The sequence below is a fragment of the Mercenaria mercenaria genome, chromosome 6 (assembly GCF_021730395.1).
Source record: "Mercenaria mercenaria strain notata chromosome 6, MADL_Memer_1, whole genome shotgun sequence".
NCBI classification, from domain to species: Eukaryota; Metazoa; Mollusca; class Bivalvia; order Venerida; family Veneridae; genus Mercenaria; species Mercenaria mercenaria.
Genome location: NC_069366.1, coordinates 33,533,171 through 33,553,738, shown reverse-complemented (window position 1 = coordinate 33,553,738; position 20,568 = coordinate 33,533,171). Strand labels below are relative to the sequence as shown.

General features: G+C 34.9%; 1 long non-coding RNA gene across 2 annotated transcripts in view; it reads right to left on the bottom strand.

Annotated features, from left to right (window-relative positions):
- The window catches only part of LOC123549168 (uncharacterized), a 53,745-nt gene that overhangs the window by 8,218 nt on the left and 24,959 nt on the right, over positions 1-20,568 (bottom strand). The window lies entirely within an intron of this gene.

The following is a 20,568-nucleotide window of genomic DNA, read 5'->3' as shown; positions in this document are numbered from 1 at the left end:
GCATTATTTTAATTAATATAAAAGAAACTTTTTTGATCAAGGAAATGTTTGTTTGTTTTGTTTGGGTTAAAATGCCGTTTTCAGTAGTATCCCAGGTATAAAACGGTGGGCAGTTAACCTAACCAATGTTCCTGGATTCTGTACCCATACAAGTTCTCCACAAATAACTGCCATGCAAATTCCCCACATGAATCAGAGGTGGAGGACGAATTATTTCAGACTTATTTCAGTCTTACATCCAATCGTCACGGGGAACACATGCCCCAACCGGGAATCAAATTCACAACCCCGCGATCCGTAAATCTATGCTCTCTCTATTGACCTAAGCGGGCGGGCTTTACTTGAACAAGTAGAGCAAAACATCAAAGGGACTTAATATATTGGATATTTTCTATTTGGGTGTACTTCATTTTACATTCAGCAGTGATCTGGATTGCTACATTATGATCCACTATACCATTGTCTGAAAATATTGAATATCTGGAACAGTATTGTAACCTGCAAATACATGCCGTAACAGAATGCAAATATTTAAGCTCTGACAGACACTCTACCACTTCGCTATAACAGCAGTACCAACAGCTAGGCAGTGAAAGTTCACCTGACTACATTGCGTGAACTAGAGCAATATAGTTATAGTTGTGACAATAACTTGTTCGGTGTACTCCGGGGATTATTGGCGTATTGATTTTTTTAGCTAACGGCAATTTTCATGTAAAGAAAAGAAATAATCTGATTTTGTCAACATTTTAATCGGTTAAAACTGCCCAAATTTTACATATTTTTTAAAGTATGAACTTACTAACTGGCAGGATCGCCCGCCCGCTTAGCTCAAGCAATAATCAGGATTTCAGTCAGCATTATGACTAATGATTCATAAGCACAGAGTTCTTTGTTTACAGTTCAGCTGTTACCGGTGCACTTGTTATAACCACTATATTTGCAACAAGAGCTGTCTGAAGAAACTGGAGCTGTCACTGGTGTGTTTAATGACTCCAATATGGATGAAGATATTGGACAATAGTTTGAATCTGTGTCAAAAGTATTAAGTTATAAAAGAGATAAAGATAAAGTGTATCAAAACATTAAATAAGTATAATTCTTAGCAAAAAGGGGCACAATTCATGAAATATTGGTGCAAGAGTAATGCATCTTGTGTCATATGATGTGGGTGATGATGTGGAACAACTGCTTTAAGTTTGAATCAAATGCATTCAGTAATAACAGAGATAGAGTGAAAGTGTACCAAAGATTTAACCTGAAATTCTAAGTAAAAAGTGGAGATAATTCATGAAATACTGGTGCTAGAGTTATGGCCTTTGTGTCATATGATGTTAGTGATGATGTTGACCACCTGTTTATTATTTGAATCGCATCATCCCCGTAATAACAGAGAAATAATGAAAATGCATCAAAATTAACCTTAAATTCTAAGTAAAAGGGGGCATAATTCATGAAACATTGGTGCCAGAGTTATGGACCTTGTGTCACATGATGTTGGTGATAAGGTGGAACAACTATTTTCATGTTTGAATCAAATCCATATAGTAATAACTGAGACAAGATGAAAGTGCACCAAACTTTAACCTGAAATTCTAAGTAAAAAGGGGGATAATTCATGAAATATTGGTGTGAGAGTTATGGTCTTACACCAGATGATGTGGGTGATGATGAGGAATTACTATTTTAAGTTTAAAACAAATCCATCAAGTAATTACAGAGGTAAGGAGAAAAAAGAGAAAGTGTCAAAAACTTTAACCAAGTAGGGGACGCGGAAAGACGCCGACGCCGAGGTGCATAGGATAGTGCTCACTATACTTCGTATAGTCGAGCTAAAAATCAAAGTACGCGAAAAACTCTTGTACGGTCTCAAAGTTAGGTATTCATTTTTCCATCGATGGGAATTAACGAAAGAACGGCATTCCCATTCCTCTTCATGAATAAAAGATTGTACATCTGCTATAGATATCCAGCAATCCTTTTTTCTTTTTTTTCTTTTTTTTTAAATCATTCAGACGCACTTATCAAGATATTGCTCCACTTATTATTATGTGTACGTGACACTTCAACTTATGCCCGCATTTATGGTAATTAAACCCCTTGCATCCTCACCTAACTGAAATTTGGTAATAGTTTTGAAGGATCTTTACACTTAATTTATGGATCTAGTAATGTTTTCAATTGCACACATTTGAATGATTAAAATCTATTTCAACGTAATGGAGACAACAGTTTTGAATGCAAAACCTCATAAATATTTTATGTCTAAAATTTCTTTTGGTGCGCACTTTAACTTGAAATTTCACAAAAGAAATGGTGTGGTAATTATTCAAGCAGGATATCTTGCATGGGAAAATTCATAACAAAATAAAAAAAAAATGCTGCGTCAGTAGCTTTTATCATGTGTATGTTTATTAATCTTGTATACTGAAATTAAAAGAGCAGAGTAAAAAGGAAAACTATGAAAGTTTAGAGGCTTTATTTTGCTATCCAAAATATTTACATTTGGTTGTTCTTCAAACTTTAATGTCATATAAATATACATGTAAAGATATATTCGACTTGCACGGAGCAGAAATGTTTTATTATAATGATAGTAGTAGTAGTAGTAGTAGTAGTAGTAGTAGTAGTAGTAGTAATAGTAATAAAATGATGGTGATGAATCATGAAATATGAGGCGTAAAAAAATGTTTTTTTCCGGTATCCTGACCTACACTAAATTTTTGGCCCGACCCTAAATGTTTTTATGGCCTTGGAGAATTTTTTTTTTCAACTTTTTAACAAAAAGTTGCAAAACTGCATTTTTTATGCTTTAAACATGGTCAGTGATTTTAGAAATCAATTTACTGATGCTCTAAAGGCATAACCCCCTTATTTGTATTCATTTTTGACACAAAAATAATTTCCGGAAAAACTCGACCTACCTACCCTAATTTTTTTAACATGTTACCGGAAACAAAGAATGTTTTAGGCCTGAATAATCATCCGCGGCTAACGGATGCTTATATGGGATACGAACTGGTTCAAAACTCTCAGAAACCACATCTTGCGGTTTAAAAGCGCATCATGCGGTTTATAAAGCGCGTCTTGCGGTTTATAAACCGCATTATGCGGTGCCTAAAACGCAAGATGCGCTGGAACAGTTCTGAACCGTTTGTGCGTGAAATACTTAACCGCATCATGCGGTTTACCCGGCTTTAACCGGATGCAGTATAGTTCGGTAGGGTATTGTTTTTCTATCGACCAGTGAGAAAGCTCGTTATTCATTTGAGCGCAATTTAAGAAAGACTGAAAAGAAAAAAAAAACCAGCCAGCTTATATCAAATAATGACAAAGTAATGGACATCGGAAACTTCCTTGAGCGAGTTCGAGTTGTAATGGGATCGATCAATAGGTCACTAGAAGTGTCTCAGTCTCAAGATGCTTTAGACAGCGTCATTGTCCGGTCTGACGCGTTGATCAGAAATGTCAACAGAATGACTGTAGCCTATCCCGGATTAGTCCAAATAATTGTACTCGAGAGTTGAATATCGTTATACTTTTTTGACTGGTCGATATCCCCCTCCTCTAGGTAGACAACGTGAAATATTAGAATGTAAAATTGGTCTACCCGAGGTCTCATTATTTAGACTACCGTATTTTCCGGACAATAGGCCGCTGCACCGTATTGGCCGCAGCTGTATATTTCATCTATTGCAGAAATGAAATTTAACGTATATGCCGCTACGGCATATTGGCCGCGGCCTATACACTAAAATGCGGCGAACATGACCATGTCGTATAAAGAATGTCCTCGATAAGTAGTCATTGAAATCGATTGTATTTACAGGTAATCACTCTTGTTAATCCGCCGAATGCAGTGAATGTTAATGTAATTTTTCGTGAGCTGTTTTCAAAGGCCTTTTCAGCAAAATTGTCCATTCTGTACTTTACGAGAACTATTGCAAATGACAGTGACGGCAGTGACGACGATGTTCCCTTAAATCGGCTTGTAGAAAAAGTATCATCCTCACATTTAGACGAGGAACAACTGCACTTTTCCTATTCAGATTCAGAGGACGAAAATTTCAACGGCTTTGATGATCGTGAATGAACCACTACTGTTATGCATGTGCAAATAGTGTATGTTAAAAACGTAGCAGTGTAATGCATGTATATTAATATCAAGAAAAAAACAAATAAACTTTTTGAAATACAACAGTTGATTACATGCATATGCTAACTCATTATTCTATTTTACTCATATTTGTAAGGTGCAATTATTGCGGGCGTGTAGATTTCAAGATACACCCAGCAACGATGTCCTGGAGAAATGAAATAGAATTTCAACAGCTTTCAGAATGCAAGTGAAAAATTAAAACTGTCGTATAGGCCGCATGAAAGGCCCATTATGAAAAAATAAAATGACGTATAGGCCGCTCCGACGCATAGGCCGCACCCCTGAAAATTTCACTTTTTAACGTATAGGCCGCGGCCTATTGTCCGGAAAATATGGTAATCCCGCATGCGCACATATTTTGACCGACTTGTCAGAAGCTATGGAAGTTGTACAATAGTTAAAAAGGTTTGTAGAGTATAACTGTTTTTTTCTGTCAAACTGAATACATGATGACAAGTAAGAAACCTCCGCAAAAATGCCCATCCCTATCCACAAGTGACTAGGGGTCCGGTAACCGGACCTCTAGGCCCGGAGTCTACAGGTCCGGTTACCGGACCTCTAAACACCCCGTACTGAACAGGTCCGGTAATCAATATACATGTACTATTATAAACTGTAATACCATAACAGCGTATAAGGTAATTGCTGGTAAGGTAATTGCTGGTAAAAGTTATAATTAGTTGTCATAAAGTTGCCTTTATTACGTTTATTTTTGTAATTTTTTTATGTATAATAAGCTCTCACTCGAGTTCGATACGTATTGAATATGATATTTTAACAGCGATTTCCGGTAGTCACTGTTATTTATTTCCTCTCACTGTTATGTGTTTTGAAAAAGTAGCTAAAATCCTAAATGACATTGGGGAAATCGGAGTCGTCTATGACAAAGTGTTATCACTTGCAAAGGCCGTGCAGTCTGTAGTTCAAAGCTCAAATTATGATGTCAAAGAAGTAATCTTGAAACGTTATGAGCGTGTTCCTGAGGCAAATAGTACGAAATGACCCATATTGAATTTGCCCGAGTTAAACAGCACTTATTTGATAGTTTGAGTACTTTAAAGAAGATTGTTTAATTTATTATATGATGAGACAGCTAATATTAACTTAAGAATTTAAAAGGTGTACTGGCACCGAGGTTTCATCCTTTTTACATGAGGTGCAAAATTGTTGCACAAATTCTTGCACTAAAAGGTCCACGCATACAAATTTACATGCACGTACGCACGCACACGCGGAGAAAAGCAAGACGGTGCCCAACTAGATTGTTCCTTGTGCCCACTTGTTTTATTTTTTGTTTACCGCTTTGTTTATGTGTTTCTTGATTATTAGATCCTAGTGTGAGGTTGTTCATTGTTCAAGGTTTCTAACCATTTCTAAACGATGTTCCCATTTTCAGCGTGACTTTTGTCCAAAGAGGTCTATATGTTATGTATATGTATATTGTATTGTGGTGTGCACTAGTATACTAGACTCCACGTTTAGATACTGAATTAATTTTAGATATTATTAAACATTTTAATTTGAACATTTGGTAAATTTCGTTTAATTCGGGACCAAAGGAGTAACAACGACTACGCCGTTTAATAGCCACGTTTTCATCAACAGGCGTAAGACGAATCCAAAGCCAGGCGTAAACAGGCGTAACCTGGTTATGACAATGAGTACAAGTTGTCAAACAATACATATTTCTAAAGTAGAAATCAATATATTTTGCTAAAGGTGTTTTGTATAATGATTTATGGGAAAAACCTTAAGCCGTATTTTTATATAAAAAAAAAAGACCGACCATACACAAATCAACTGAATTGAAAAAATCTGAAAGCATAACTTAGGTCATTTGAAATATATAGCGACGTTGAAACAACTTTGCATTTGTTAGGAAAACTTTTGTGAGACTAAATACTAAAACAGCGAAAGTATTTGACACAGCGAGGTTTATTTCTCATGAATGTACCCTTTAAGCGTATATCCGCCATCGACAATCATTTTAAGAATGGGTTGATAATTGTCAAGTTCAAATATATATTAAGTAACAGAATCCGGGATCATTAACTCTTTTTGTTCACTTCATTGAAAACAGAATCCGCGATCATTAACTCTTTTTGTTCACTTCATTGAAACAGAAACTTTTGTAAACGCATCTACCCACTCGGTTGCAAACGACCTTTAGAACATATTTTATTTTGTTTTCCCATACAAATCACAATATTTTACTGACGTATGTAATTTAGAAATATTTACGGATAAACGCTGAATAGAATCTGTATTTTGCAAATGCGTCTACCCGGATGAAATTTTACTAATTTTAATTCATATTTCTATAGCTTAAGTGTCTTGCAAGCCATGCATGCAAAGCCTGCAATAGCTGTATCATGTAATGGATCTTGAGTATACATGCAATGAGATGTTGATATTAATTTAAACAAATGTAGGCTGTAATCCCGGTTGAATGAAATATTTTAGAAGAACCTTTGCAAGCAAAGAAAATAATACCAGACTCGATAACCAGTCGAGCTTCCACAAACTAGCCTGGTAGTTATCTTAAATGAAAAAGTCTATATTATAAGCGGTGTAACTGAGAAAGCACTTGGTTACGCTCTGCGTATAAAGAAACTTACTAGGTTAGAATTTGTTATGATTGACTCATTTGATTGATTTAGTCTAGAGGTTATTTTAAAATTTCAAATCAAAATCGTTTTGTTCAATATCATAAAAATTCATTTTAACTGATTGTTTCCTTTGTGTAAAAAGGGCTTAGGGTAAGTCTCTACTAAATGCACGACTAATTTTCAACATAATGGAAACAAAATATGAATCCAATGCAATTGCATGAGGAGACAGTATTATTTCAATTAAATTGTGTTAGCAAAAAATAACATTTCAATCTGATGCATTAGTGTAATGTTTCATCCTTCAAGCACTTGCCCGCCGAAGTTCCCTTCCCTGTAGTTCAGAAAATATTCTACAGTTACTGATCATATGATAATGATATCCACTGATGCTGCATATTTATTTGAGCCGTGCCATGGGAAAACCAACATAGTGGGTATGCGACCAGCATGGATCCAGACCAGCCTGCGCATCCGCGCAGTCTGGTCAGGATCCATGCTGTTCGCTAATAGTTTCTCCAATTCCAATAGGCTTTAAAAGCGAACAGCATGGATCCTGACCAGACTGCGCGGATGCGCAGGCTGGTCTGGATCCATGCTGGTCGCATACCCACTATGTTGGTTTTCTCATGGCACGGCTCATTTGTGTTTCATTAGAAATTTAAATGCAATATTATGCATCATAGAAAATTTGATAAATGCAATTATTATGGAAATGATGTTATGAAACTGCTATTGAAATACTTTTTGTATATCAAGTAACGTCGCAAAATAAGTTTTTGTGCTTTTCAAGTGCTGAAATTTAACTACTTGGGAAGATGGGCAGTATGTTGCAGTGTCATCAGCATAAAATATGGGGAAATGTTTTAATAATTGCATCTTATTACACAGCACTTTATAATTGTTTTGCTTTTCAGTTGTGAATTTGAAAGACATGTAGGGAAAATATCGTTTGATTAAAGTGGTAAACACGAATAAGGTTATATTCAACCCTTACCCTGCTAAATTTCTATAATGCACTTGTCCATCTTTCAATTTGGACAGTACCATTAACTGTTAAAAGGGGTGCTTACCTAAGAGATACTGACTGAATGTCGATCAGTGTAGATCTTGATCAGACTGCACGGATGTGCAGGCTGATCATGATCTTTACTTGTCGAATCAGTCGTGTCCCATATGATAAGGGTTAACAAAATAAAAAGTAGCGAAAATAGCCCTTCCTACACATTCTCCCCACTCACTATTCACCGATGGAAAAATTAGATCTAAACTAGCAGTCAAACGATAGCGCAATACGTTAAGGGTAGCCATTCACATTCAATCAAGCAACATTTAATGACGTATATACTATTTGGGATGTATTAAAAAAAACAAATTGACTCATTTCATAGGGTCAGTTCCCTATTAGAAATGCATAGTTTAATGATTTGAAATTATGAGTATTTCTTTTTCTTTGAGTATTTCTAGGTTTTCCATTTACAATTTGATAAAGCTCCATAAGGTTAAAAATTAAATGAAGTAGCTATCCAAATAGATGATATGAATGATAATATGAACCGTGCCATGAGAAAACCATCATAGCGGGTTTGCGACCATCATGGATCCAGACCAGCCTGCGCATCCGCGCAGTCTGGTCAGGATCCATGCTGTTCGCTTTTAAAGCGTATTGGAATTGGATAAACAGTTAGCGAACAGCAAGGATTCTGACCAGACTGCGCGGATGCGCAGGCTGGTCTGGATCCATGCTGGTCGCAAACCCACTATGTTGGTTTTTTCATGGCACGGCTCAATTATGATAAGAAAGTCACTTCTTTCAATATTACACATGAACTTATACAGCAAGTGCCTTAAAGGGAGGTAATCATTTTCAATAAAGTTCTACGACATTTTCTGCTTTATTAATTAATACTGAAAAATTTGGCAAGTATATATAAGAAAATAAATAATTGAAAAAAAGGATTAAGAAAGAAATAAACAATCGTTCTGTTTACAAATAAAATAGCAGTCACATAGTAAACGAATGTATTATGAGCCTTTAATTCAGTCTTTAAAGGAAATTATACAATCGATCTTATATATAATTTATTCTCGTGGTAAATCTTTTTTAGCAAATTTATACTTAAGCCAAAATATAACTGGTTGGGCAAATGAAAATCTAAATTATATCAAGTGCTAAGTTGCACAAATAAGTGTGAAAGCTTCGAAAAAAAAACAGATACTTGACCGAGCTCTGGGTCACCACTTTAAAACTTGAACGTTAGCAGACAACTTCAAATCAGAGACCTTCAAAATCATGACAGTGCTTTGTAACACGCTGATACTTTCACAGTACCGTCTGACTAACGCTGTGCTTTTTAATTTTACATGCTAGAAAAATATACTGTGCTCCTCCCACATCCTAATATTTTATTTATTTGATTTACATTTCTCACGCTGACATATTTTATATATTGTTTCGTAGTAACTCTCGTCCTCCCACCCATCTCCAAACCCCTAAACATTTTTTTCAATTGTTTATGTTTGGTAATATTGTTTCTTAATCTTAATCCACCGAATTATTTCACCCCCAACATAAACATAAAGAGGGTCATTATGATCCTATATCGTTCACCTCTTAAACCTGGCATTGGAATCATCAAGGTAAATATCGTGACCATGTTTCATGAAGACATGGTCATGACTGTGGGCTCTACAGTGTTAATAAGCTTTTCCTTTAATCTGAGTGATGACCTAGGTTTTGACCCCACATGACCCAGTTTCGAACCTGGCCTAGGAATCATGAAACCATGTTTCATGAAGATAGGTTCATAAATGTAGCCTCTAAAGTGTTAACAAGTTTTTCTTCTGACTTTAGTGCATGACCTAGTTTTTAATCCCATATGACCAAGTTTCGAACTTGGTCTGGGAATCATCAAGATAAACATTCTGAAAAAGTTTCATGAAGAAAGGGTCATAAATGTGGCCTAAAGGGTGTTAACACGCTTTTCCTTTGATTTTCCTAGTTTTTGACCTAAAATGACACAGTTTCTAACTTGGCCTAGAGATAACCAAGAAAAACATTTTGTACAAGTTTGTATCAAATCAAAGCATAAATGAAACCTCAATATGACTGAAAGGGCCAAAATAGAAAATTTTACCCTTTTCAGGGACAGTAACCCAAGAACCCATGATGGAATCTAGCCGGTTTTCGAAAGAAACTGAGATCTTATTGTGACTTAAGTTGTGTGTATGTGTGATTTAAATCAAATGTAAAATGTCACTTCTATTGTGTTCAAGAAGTAATATTTAACAAATTTTGAGTCTTTCAGGGGTCAATCAGGGACCGTAACTCTGGAACTTATGATTGGACCTGACGAATTCATTATGGAATTCAAGATCTATTGTTTAATATAAATAGTTTGCAAGTCTGTATCAAATCAAACCATAAATGAAGACTCTATATTAGCGTATATGGCTGCAAAAGCCAAAAAAGCCAATTTTGGCTCTTTAAGGGACCCTCTGGAATCCATTATCTTATCTGGCCAGTTTTCGAAAAGAACCGAGATATAATGCCAATACAAGTTGTGTGCAAGTTTGATTAAAAGCAATTGCAATATGTGGTATCTATTGTGTTCACAAGCCAAAATAGCAAAATTTTGGCCATTTAAGGGGCCATGACTCTGGAACACATGATGGTATCTGGCTAGTTTTTGAAGGAATCGAGATATTATGCCAAAACAAGTTGTGTGTAATTTTGATTGAAATGATTGCAAAATGTGGTCTCTATCGTGTTCACAAGTAATTGTGAACGGACGGACGACAGATGATCACAAAAGGTAAATTAATCTTTATATTTTTTTCTATAGCATTAACATCATTTTCACTTCTCTACTGGTACACTATTTCGAAAAGTCGAGTGGACTGTCATTCCGACAGCTTTGACGTTGATTTCAAATGTTACCAAGCAGTGTAACTGAGTATGCCAAACTACACACCAGACGCAATACCGCTAATTCATCTGAAGTTTCATTGAAATCCCACCAGTTGATTTCATGAAGAAATGCAAACAAGATGTTCTACATAGACTTTGTGTATGAATATCAAAGGGCGATTTCTCAGTGGAGGTGTAACCTTAAAACCAAAATATATTGGAAAGCAAGATCTCACAGCTGATACATTTGTAACAAAAACAATTTCTGCCAAATTTCTTTGTAATTCCATAGAGTCATGCAAGCTCCTGGAAGTCATGTTTCTGTTTTGACAAATCCGGACGGAGTTTAACAAACTAAGTAGAGGAATACTCGAAGAACATTTCTGTGAAATTATTCAAAATGGAACTTTAATTAGGTTAATGCGGAGGTTTCTGGCAGGTGGGAAAATAAACACTCTTGATATATGATCAATCAAGAATAAAAAATTTCATGATTTTTTTCATAATCGAACTAATGGATTTAACAATGGAAATCAAAGCCTTGAGACGTCTGATGGTTGCGGGTTTTTGGTAGATTTTAACAAAGCAAATGCCAGTCAATAAATATACATGTATGAGAAACAAATACCAATGTGCCTCATATCTAAGATGAACTCTGCCTGACCTTACATGAACGTATCAAAATTGCCAGCTGTAAATCAGTGATGTAAGCATGGGCTGGAATACCTTATCATTATAGATCGTGTATAATCTAAATGGTCAGTGTGAATGGATACAGGTTGAATTAAAACTGCTTGATCATTGATAATTCATCCGTACTGTTCATGAATGGGACTATTTTGTGTAGCACATAAACATCCTTTTTTATGTGATAAGGAATAAAATAAAGATGCTATAGGATTGTCAGAAATACACTTGTAACTTTGTTAGAGGGGTAAACCCGCAACCAAAAATCCAGCAGTGTCTGACAAAAGAATCACTAATACCTCTATTAGATACATATATTAAGAAAAATCATCGTGATGTCTATTTTAGACATTCAAGTTAATCCATTTGACAATCATCACAATCGTTGTAAAGGGTTACCCAAGAAACATGCATGTAGAATTATTTTGAAATTGGGCTAACAGTTTCAGACAAGGTGTTTTAAAATTCCTACTATAAACATGGAAACTGATGGTCATGTTGCTACAATCTCAGCAAAGAGCTACTACCCGTGGAACATTTCCCAGAAATTATTTTGAAATTGAACACATAATTTAGAAGACATAATTAGAGGTTTGTCCATTTTTAGCTGTGGCAGCCATTTTATTCTAAGAAATAGAATGTTGGCAATATCCTAGTATTGGTCACCCAAGGAACATTTTTGTGAAATTGTTTTTAATCAGATCAGCACAAAGTGTTTCTGATGAAAAGTTTTTTAAAGTTTTAAAGATATATATAAATAGGAAAAAGCAACCAGTAGCCATGCCATGCTTTTTTTGAAGAATAACTAAGTCTTGAACAGTCTTGATGGAGAGTCATCAATGAAATATTTCTGAAAATTATTGTACAATCGAATCAGCGATGAATTAGATGAAGACTTTCTACTTTTAGCCATGACGACCGTGTTTGTATGAATCTTGAAAGTTCAGACAAACGTCACAAAGCCTGACAGCTCTGATAAGAGAATTTTAAAGTTTTCGTTTGATACATTCACGGAAAAAAGGCAATGGCCTTTAATGGCTTTGGTAGAGAACGCCCAAGGATTATTTTGACACTGAACACGAACTAGAATTTGAAATGAAACGAGCCTTACAAGGCTGTTCAGATAAGTTTGGAACCAAGTACATAATAGGTATCTATCCTGCTTGTCATCAACCATTGCTTCAAAAGATGAAACACCTGTTGGTGAAAATTTACTGACTGGTCGCAAAGGCAGAATCATTTGCAGGCTAAAGGTAAATCCTATCAGTAGTATAGCAGGAGTAGTAAGGAAACATTAATTTAAAAAAAAACTTAAATTGTCCATAATTCCCCAATAGCTATACCGAGCAACACAGACATGTACTAACGACATGCACAGCTAGACTTTATACCAATCAATCCGATAAGGTTTCACTGAAATCCGGACATTACTTTCATGCAAGCACAATGTGGACAGAAAAAGGCAATCACAAGATGTCATCCGTAAAATTAGGAGACACAATTATAAAGAAACAGTGAAAGAAAGTGCGCAAAATTTTGATTTAAAAAAAATAACTTCTTATTAAAGAATGTTATTTTCTGTATTTTAAAGACAAAGCGAAAAAAAGAAAGACTACCGGACATTAACAATCGACGCTGACATCGGTTAGTAGGTAAGGTCTTGTTATACAAGGAATTGTTATGCACATGGGAAAATAAGACCCATCGATTTTTCTCACCAGTGAAAATATTTTATATAGCACAAAGAAGGAGCACTATACTTTATTCAAATTTATGGGAAAAGTATTATAGATATTTTAGCTCTGCAAACGATGTGATAATATTCAATGCATTGTTTTCCTAATGAATAAATTATTTTCAAAATCAGTTTAATAGAAAGTGGTCTTTTTGCGTATATTGTATGTCTGTCTAACTACAATTAGATATATGGTAAAATATGGATATTTTGCTGAAATTCCTTCTGTTTAACAAAGAAAAAATAGATTCTTGTTTGCCCTTGAAGACCATTGCAAACGACTTAGTAATCTATATTCATTTAGCTTTTGTTTCAGATTAACTTCAATTTTCTAGGTGAAGAAGAAAATGATCTTTTTTAAGCATTTTGCAGATGAGTATAGGCTTTTTTTCGTTATCGGAAATACTCAAACATTCTCGTATATTTCCGTCAATTCTTACGGAATTTAAGTTCCTTAACGGTAAAGACTGATTCCTTCTCACCCGCTTAACTGCACACGTGTTAGGATTTATAAATTAGTGGACGCTCCATAATATGATTTTGTTTACAGCCAATAGTCAATTCTAAACAGCTCGAGAATCGAAATTTAGAATTTCAAAAAGAAGAATTTTGAGTTTGCATCGAATTTGGATCTTCCTCGAAGCTCGAAACTGAAATGTTCAGTGTTTTATTCGAGCCTGCAGTGAATTTTCAAAACGTTGAAATCTGAGGTGGCATTTTGGGCAAGTCAGACGTAGAAGATCGAAATTCAAATTTTCGAAAGGATGACGTTGAATTTTGCTCACATTGAATTTCGCACCAACTCGGAAAACGAAATGCATATAAGAAATTATCGAATTTCGAGTCAGAATTGAAAACAGAACCAGCAGGAAGATCGAGATTCAAACATTTTTAGGGGAGCAGTGGTCTAGTGGATGATATGTCGGCCGCTCAATCCAGGGGTCGTGGGTTCGAACCCCATTGGGGCCACGACCATGACTTCTCATATAACATCAGTACTGTTTTTTCCGGGAAGTTAACTCGAGAGTGGTTCCAATAAGCTTGAAGCTATCATCACAATCGAGCTATAACAAATAATAATAAACTAAACAAATTATTTTGAGCTAGCATGAATTTCTAGTCAATCGGCATTTAAAAGAAATAAATTGCGATGTTTAAACTGGCTCTTAATTATATACCTGCTTGATATTCAGATTGAAAATTTGACTTTGATATTCGAACTTGTTCGACATTCAGTGCAAGATTTTCGAAACCTCGGCGAGCTCGCAAATAAAATTAATGCAAGTTTCAAAATTCAGTCCCAGTTTTAAATTCGATTGCTTTGAAAATTCAAGCAGGCTTGAAATATAATACCGGGAATAATCTATTAAGATTTTTCAAAACTTGAATTTCAATATATCCGATCTCGCGCGATTTTTAATCTTTGAATTATGATCTTGAGCAGATCGCAGTTTCAGTATTGTATTGAAATTCAGCTTTTCAAAATTTGAATTACGATTTTCGAGCTGGTTAGACACTAATTGCTTGCTCGATATCTGACTTTAAAAAAAAATTCACGACACCGAGCTTCCATCTGATTGTAAGATAGTAGAAATTATTTTTGCAAAGTGATTGTTCAGTTTTATAATAATGTGTTTGTTGAGAATACCGTTATACAGGTATTCTGATTAATCCACCAAATAACATTAAGGTTCCAATTAGTTCTATTTATTTGCAATTACTAAAAATTAGACTTGGCAATATTATGTAACGTTACATTTGCGAAGAAGGGATTCCTTCCTAAAATACGGAGTATGCCGAAAACTACCGAACAGTCCCGGTAGCAGATTTACCTTGCCAAACTTATTATCGGCTTTTGTTGTGATTTTCACGATGGGTCCAATTTTCCCATATGTTTAATTGAGCCGCACCATGAGAAAACCAACATAGTGTATTTGCGACCAGCATGGATCCAGACCATCCTAGGCACCCTCGCAGTCTGGTCAGGATCCATGCTGCTCGCTTTCAAAGCCTATTGAAATTAGAAAAACTGTTAGCGAACAGCATGGACCCTGACGAGACTGCGCAGATGCGCAGGCTGTTCTGGATCCATACTGGTCGCAAATGCACTATGATGGTTTTCTCATTGTGCGGCTCAATTATACAATGTTAATACTGTTGAATCATAACAGTCGCTCTTTGACGACACGTAGCCAGTATTTTCATATTTGTTTATATGTGCTGCATCTTTCAAACAGAATAATTGTGAGGCTTTAACTTTTTAATAAATTGATATTTGTTTGCAAATGCAAATCTTTTTTTTTTGCTGTCTTAAACAACACGTTGACTTATAATGGTCGTAAATATTACACTTTAGAGTGACGTTCAATCATTAAAAAGAGTTTTTTAGTTTTATATTAAGTCTCTATTTCCAGACAGATCCTGGTGTATTATTACACTGTATGGTAACTACAACGGTAGCCGTGTGTTTGGATTTTTCCAATTTGGCCGCTCAAAGCAAAAAACAACGTACCGTCATGTAAGTTCATACATATGCTACATTTATTTAACAAACTCTGTTCAATAGCACTGGTAATGGCCAAAGAAGTAATCCCCGGGCTGACATGGCGATCGGAATCGTATTTAGCATAAATATATCTTATAAACTGATGGAAATTGTTCAACTTCGCGTCAGATGTTCCAAAATTTCTTTTTTATTATCTATAAAATCTAACTATTTGGACTAAATAGATGTAAATATACTATTTGATAATCTCTAGTATAAGTATGCATAAACTGTGATGTGTACATAGCACCTAAGCTTCAAAATGACACGAAACGTATAGTGTCTTGAAAACATGAATGTAACGGTTTGGATAACAAGTGAACACCGGTTTGGATGACTATTGTTGATTATGCAAGATTGTTAGTTCAATAGTAGTGTCATATTAAAAGCTTTGTTTCCTGTCTCTCGATCTCACATTTCTAAACAGAGCTTTTAAAAGGAAATGATTCATTAGCTTGTTTAATAATATACTGACTTCTGTTTTAATTTGACTGTTTATATACATTTCGATGAAAAAGGGCCAATATCAAGTTTAATAGGGGGCAATAAAGATCGATTATTCAAATGCCATGTCACTAAAGAAAGCTAACTGAATGAATCAATGTCATAAACACTTACAAAACGGCCAAGAATTTTGTTAAGACGTATGTTTTAGTCATAAACATTTCCCCTCTTCTGCTGCTAAATAACACTATGATACCTACTTACATACATGAACTAAACCATAACTTACTTAGACAAGTCAAAATAGCGAGATAATCTTTTTGAAAAAACATGGGAATCTTTGAGCCTCTGCATTGCATGTCGTATATTCAGAGTGAACAAGTGTTTGAAGTTTCATTTCATTCGTAAAAGTGGTATGTGAAGTACCTGCTTACATACCAAAGCAAAGCTCAATGAAGCGGCATAACTGTAATGAAGTTAAAGTCAGACTTGCTGATCCTTACTTGGCATGTTAGATCCTAACGGATAATTCATTCTAACTATTGATTATTGAGATGCCTGCGTACGTACAAAAATAGTACAAAATTCAATTTAGTGAATCGGGAAAAGAGTTATATCTTTGTAAAAACAAAGCAAACTAGAATTATAGAACATTTGCATTGCATGTCAGATCATCACATTGAACAACTAGTTTCAAAAAGTTCCCACTATAACACCTTACAAATAATTAACAAAGAGTATGCGGAAGTCGACGAACGGATGCGTGCAATAGTTCTTCGTATTCTTCAAGTAGTCGGTGTAAATCATCTTATGGAACTAGAAGTGCTTTTGAGAAAAGCGCATGTCTCCCACAACTGCCTAATCATCCGGTCTACAATGCTGTGTCGGTGTACAATGCTGTTCGGCGGAAGCGGGTGGGAGTAACCGTCTATAATGCTGCGCCGGTGCTTGTTGGTAATTATGTTCAAGGGCCATAATTCCGAAGTGTCTTGGCGGATTTGGCCAGTTATCGAACTTGGCCAAGGTCTTATGATGAAACACATTTTGTTCAAGTTTGGTGAAGATCGGATGAGAAGTGTTCGACTTAGGGTGCGGACAAGCTTTGTGACAGACACACAGACACACAGACTGGAGTAAATCAATATGTCTCCCACACCACTATGTGGAGGGAGACATAATAATGAAAATAGCTAATGTGCACAGGGGTTGCTTTTAAGCTAGTAGGTGAAAAGGCAAACAAACGTTTTTGTTTAATTTGGGTCTATTTTCTAAGTATTTATTAATTCCCTCTTCTAAACAAGCGATTGACAAATGTGATAAACATCTATTTATTGTAAAAGAATTAAAATCAAATCACCCTCGAGACAATAGATGGAACCCAGGGTTTCAAAAACGAACGACTTGGATATCCAACCAGCCTGTACTCAAACGTTCTTACGCTGCTTTTGAAAACTCGTTTCACCTACCTATCAGGATATATAGTGTTTCATTTTGAAAATATTCCATAAAATAAATTCGTTATTAAACATAACAAATTTTTCTCTAGGTATAGTGTCAATTTCGAATCGTTTATACACATCTCTTATTTTTAGCTTAGATATTTAGTTTTATGACCTTCAGTTTATTTCTTTCCCTAGATTTTATGCAATCCATACAAAAGGTTACCTCTTATATCCCAGAAGTGAAAGAAGGAGATAGATTTGGTTGTATATGGTTTAATCAACTTTGATACCGATTTTTCGTGCAGGAATGTGAATGAAGTTGCAATCCAAACCGGTGCATATACTAAATCCAAACCGTTAACTGCTTTTCAATTACTTGTATCCAAACCGTTACACACTTGATACATATGATTGACTTACGATGGTATATTTTCGCAAAAATACTATACTCCCAGTTTAGAGACCTATGACAAGATATGTGAAAATGTTTCTTCTTTCTTCTTAACTGATTTTTTTTTATGATACAATTGCAAGAGGTTTGATAATATCATTTAAAAGTTTCGTTTTCGATTCTTGGTTCCCATAATCTGCACGTTTTTATCACTTAGTAATTAAAACTGGATTAATCTGATCTTTTTATATCAAATAACTTAAACATTAGAATGAAAACTGAAAACGGAATACATCTTTATGTAAAAATATGTGTTTAATTATAGAAAACATCGAAACTTACATGATGTTTTCGACATTTTTTTGCTCGGGAGATGCCATATTAAACAGATCCAAACACACGGCTACCGGTGTAGTTACCATACAGTGTTATTATGCAAAATACAATTTATTTCATGTTACCCACTACAAAAAGTTTTAAGGTGTCAGGCCCATAACAGACTACCTCCTTTTTGAAGAGTGTTCAATTCCTACCATAAACCTACTTTGACTGCAATTTTCAGGGGGACGTAGGTACAACCCCCACTGGGACCATTTTTTTCCCCTTATTTTCCTTTTTTTCTAGTAAGTTTTTACTTCTTTCAAGACTTATTATTGATTTATTGTACAAAAGTGGAAAATTTCATTTGATAAGCGATTTCTTCCTGTTCAAAACGAATAAACCTCTGAAACAGAAGGGGTAGAGTTAGACATCTTTAAAAATACTGAGTTACATGCGGTAAAAGTTCTCTATTTTTCCTTCATTCTTTAGATTACATATTGTGGAAGAAATATAGGTAGGTTTTACTTCTGCCCCAAGGTTATTTTTGAACGAAGTGAGCAAAATTCAAATCAGACCCGCAGGATTCGACCTTATTTTTTCAAGGTTGGAGTTAGAATTCTGTCTCATTAAATCCGTTTACTTGAGGCACCCTAGAAAAAATGACATTGACAGTTTTATTTTCAGTTTAATAACCGTTTACCAATAGTTTGATGTTTCTTTTAAAAAAAAATAATGGTATAATGAATTCTCTGCAAACGTTTTAGATAAAGCCAATAACTTTGAAGTTTGTCTCTACGTGAGCTTGAGGAAATACCATAAATTACACAAAATGTATAAAAAAAAAACGGCATGGTAAAAGCTGTTTAAAAATTGCAACACAATGCGAAACATGATCAACTTTAAGAATATACCAAGCAAATGCTTTTTTTAAACATTACTATTAGGGGTCTTATACCTTAAGGTGTAATATTAGCCTTATCTTTGTAGTAATAAACAGCTGACATAGAATTTATAATTTTATGACCATAGTCGCAGGTCTGTGAGGGGGTATGTAGAGAACCATTCATTGGGGGAGGGGACATTGCATTCATTTACTCTTACCCCCTCCCCATTCATTAAGTTTTACAAGCAAAAAGTATACAAAAGGGACAATAAGCATATTTTGAAAATAGATATATAATTGTTAATACTTTGTGTATAATAGTCTACTGCGGGTTTTCTTTGGCTTCTTTTTTTTTTTTTTTTTTTTTTTTTTTCTTTTAGGAACAATTTGGATAGGCCTGTTCAAGATTATTACGATAAAATCAGTTTATAAAACTTGTTCAATGATAGATATGTAAATGATCGCAAGCTTTTAAGACGTGTTGACTGTCTGTTTAAATTCTTTCAATAGTTTTATTTTATTTTTTTGCTTCAAACATAATGTATTGTATTACTTTTGTTCAAATATTCTCGTGGACGGGAATAATAACCCTTTAAATTTGTAATGAATGCCACTGATTTTTGTCGTTACGCTAGATACACTGAATAATTCTATAAAAACTTCATTTATATTTCTATTTAAAATTTTGAAATAGCATGCATGCAAAACGCAGGCTTAATGTCTGCCTGGAGATAACCTACATTGAAAGTATTTATAGCTTAAATGTAGTTCATGTAGTGTCATATATTCATCGAAACGGTCTATGTAAATTAAAATCAAGACTCTGAGCAGGCCTGTTGCTAGACCTCTAAAAATCTAGGCGCTGCTGGTTTATGTTCCAGCAAAATAAAATTGCTAAATCGATTTTTTTTCCAGGGACGTGGTCGGATACATACGGGCTTTGGTAAAAACTGAGAACAAGTCAATATTAATGTGAACATTTTTCCATAGATATATACAGTTACAATGAGCATTTCTGATACCATAAAGAATTGTGGAAAATGTTAAGCTATGGTGTTTAGGGTCTTCTCTGAGTTATCTGAAATCCTACAAGTATATTGCTGCATTTTAAAGCCATTTCAGAAAATGCATTCTGAGCCAACTAGGTTAACAAATACACTCTAATATTAAGAATAATTGGAGTACAGATAGAGGTGGGAGGGTTTAGTGAGAGTCTTCCCGAGAAAATTTTAATTCACCAGTACAAGTGCTTCAATGTTAAACTGTTTGATACGAAACAATCTGAGGTACCAGTTCAAACCTAAAACAATCTGAACAAATAATATTGAAATATACAGTTCCGATGCTACTAGTTTAGAAAATTGGAATACGGATAGTGGATAGATTCTGGAAATCTCCCTAAACACATTTTGAAATTTCACAAGACAGATTTGTGCATTCTA